The sequence below is a fragment of the Miscanthus floridulus genome, chromosome 8, assembly GCF_019320115.1.
Source record: "Miscanthus floridulus cultivar M001 chromosome 8, ASM1932011v1, whole genome shotgun sequence".
NCBI lineage: Eukaryota > Viridiplantae > Streptophyta > Magnoliopsida > Poales > Poaceae > Miscanthus > Miscanthus floridulus.
The window spans coordinates 171,396,723-171,399,427 of NC_089587.1; the positions used below are offsets into that span (position 1 = coordinate 171,396,723).

The following is a 2,705-nucleotide window of genomic DNA, read 5'->3' on the forward strand; positions in this document are numbered from 1 at the left end:
TATTTGTTGGATATAATATGGGCTTGGCCCATATAATATTTAATAAATCAAATAAAACTCTATGGTACGTAATATTAAACGTTGTATGGCTTAATATCATACGAGATTTTGACTGAACACTGACTCAGCTTATATGGTTGGAAATTATTCATCTAAATTTAGAAGATGAGAAAAGGATAAAGGCATGTCACACGCGCGGCGTGCGTCGCCGCCGCCGCCGGTTGGGCCGGGCCGTGGGCGTGGGCGAGGTAGGCGGGCGACGAGCCGGCGGGCGTGGCCAGTCTTTTGCCACTTAATCCACGTAACAACGGGAGTTACTCCCCTTGATGGTGGAGGCGAACTGATGGCGGCAGTTACCGTCCTTTTCGCTTCCGTCTCTCTGTCTCCGTCTCCTGGGATTCTCCGCTGCCTCTCTCCTTCCCGTCGCACCCATATATCCGAGTCCTCCGTCAGTCCAGAAAAAGTCCTTCCGAAAAACCACTCCGAGAGAACCATAGATCAGCAGTTTCCTGGCTTCGCCGTTCCGTAACTCTGCGCGCACGGAATAGCGGGAGAGCAGGTGCCTCCGGAACCCTCGTCCGCCTGAGAACCCTGCACGGAGTGAGCGGCGATTAGGTTTTTGGGGAGCGATCCACGACTGCTCATCCACGTACATCTTCTTCCCGGTGATTGCCTGCGGAATGTCAAGGTGTCTTCTTCCTGGTGATCCGTTTGTGGGACTGCACTGCGAACATCTTCTTACATTGACTGTGGTCTGAGACTTCGAGCAACGCACTATGTCGACTAGTGCGAATAGAGCCTCCGCTGCCCTCGGCATGGGACCCTCCGCTGGGTAGAGTCTAATCTCTGTGATTTCTGTACTTTGTGTTTTTACTGTATTCACCAGTATGTCATCTCTGCATGCTATAGTGTTCATAAGAAATATACACATGCACATATATGTCGTCATAAACCTGCTGATGTTATTTTTTTGGATTAAACTGATAATGAAATTGTCTAAATTCCTAACAGCATTCATATCTCATTTCTATATATATTCTCTCTGTTCATGTATTTTTTATCATTCCTTCATTTGAAAAGAGACCGAATCTCTTCTCTTCCACCTTGTTATCCACTTATTTCGCATGGCACTGTTTTTCTTAGAAAAAAAGAGAGACGGCGTCCCAGTCAGATCTTCCGGCGCTACTGTGAACCTCATCGACTCTGAATCAGCTCGGATAAAATTCTCTTGTGATTCGCATAACTGTGTTCTATCGTTCAGATTAAAACTGAACGGTTTCTAGACACCTAAACGCAATCAAACAGAAAATGAGAAAGTTCTAGTCAAAAGGTGTGTGCCATTAGTCTCCCAAGATACTACGGAGAACTAGGTTGTCGCTTGCTTCCCATCGCCTCATCGGTCTTCACCTGCTCAATTTATGCAGTAAACTACCATCAAGTCAAGAAAAGCTAGTATATATTGTACAAACAAGAAACCATTCGATCTGCAACTCTCCCGACCGGCCATGGCCAGAAGCCGCACGCGGTGTGCGTGCCGTTCCCGGCGCAGGGCCACATCACGCCGATGCTGAAGCTGGCCAAGATCCTCCACGCCAGGGGCTTCCGCGTCACCTTCGTCAACACCGAGTACAACCACCGCCGCCTTGTCCGCTCCCGCGGTGCCGCCGCCGTCGCGGGCCTCACGGGGTTCCGCTTCGCCACCATCAGCTACGCCACCAAGCACAACTGCCCGCCTCACTTGCGAAGCCTGCTCGCTGGGCTGGACGGCGTGACGTGCGTCGTGGCGGACAACCTGATGAGCTTCAGCGTGGACGCCGCCAGGGAGGTTGGCGTGCCGTGCGCGCTCTTCTGGACGCCGCCAAGGAGGTTGGCCTTGCGCGCTCTTCTGGTCGGCGGCGAGGCTCACTCAAAATGGCTTGAATGATGGATGGCCCTGATCAAAGTTTGGGCGATGCTGTGCGATGGATGATGAGATGGTTGTCTCTTTCTGCCCCCTTCGTGACTTTTGTGACCGTGTGAAGTGTGATGTATGCGTTTGGAAAGATACTGTTCCGCTTTCGTCGCCTTGCACGGTGTTGTTGGACCATTTCCAAGAGCTCCTTCAAACAAGAGTTTAATTTGTTTTTTTAAATAGAATAAAATAAGGTCTCAAACATTATTTTAAAAAACAAGATACTTTAAAAAAGTATAGTTCTTTTAATAATGTCTAACGAATCTCTTTGAATTATCAATGTAGTTTGATTTATCTCTCCTGTAGTGTAGTTGATATATGGGTGCCACGTCGGCCAAAACTACTTTTAAAACCACACAGAAGCAAGTTTCGAAAGCTAGAGGGGATCAGTAAATCGGTTGCCAGACTTCGACAACCCTGATTGAGTTGAGAGAATCGTGGCCTAGGGCCGGGTGGCCCGCATTTGAGTTCATTTTGCCTATAGAGCGACGAATTCGTCTATACTTTAGTTTACATTACATTTGTTCTAGTGGATCCAATACGTGCCATGTGATCTAAACATTTCTTCAGCAGTGAAATCTTGCATCCTACATAAACATCGAAAAAGTCTAATTACCTCCTCGCTATTGGTGATTGTCTACTTCATCCCATCACCTGTAAAACCAAGTATTCTACCCCTCAAAATATTGAAAGCCATCAAAATAACCCACTGAGACGATTTTGAAGGTGGTTTTTGCTGACATGGCATATTAAA

General features: G+C 47.7%; 1 pseudogene; it reads left to right on the forward strand.

Moving 5' to 3' along the window:
• Positions 1–343: 343 nt before the first annotated feature.
• LOC136470177 (uncharacterized) lies at positions 344–1,924 on the forward strand (annotated as a pseudogene).
• Positions 1,925–2,705: the final 781 nt, after the last annotated feature.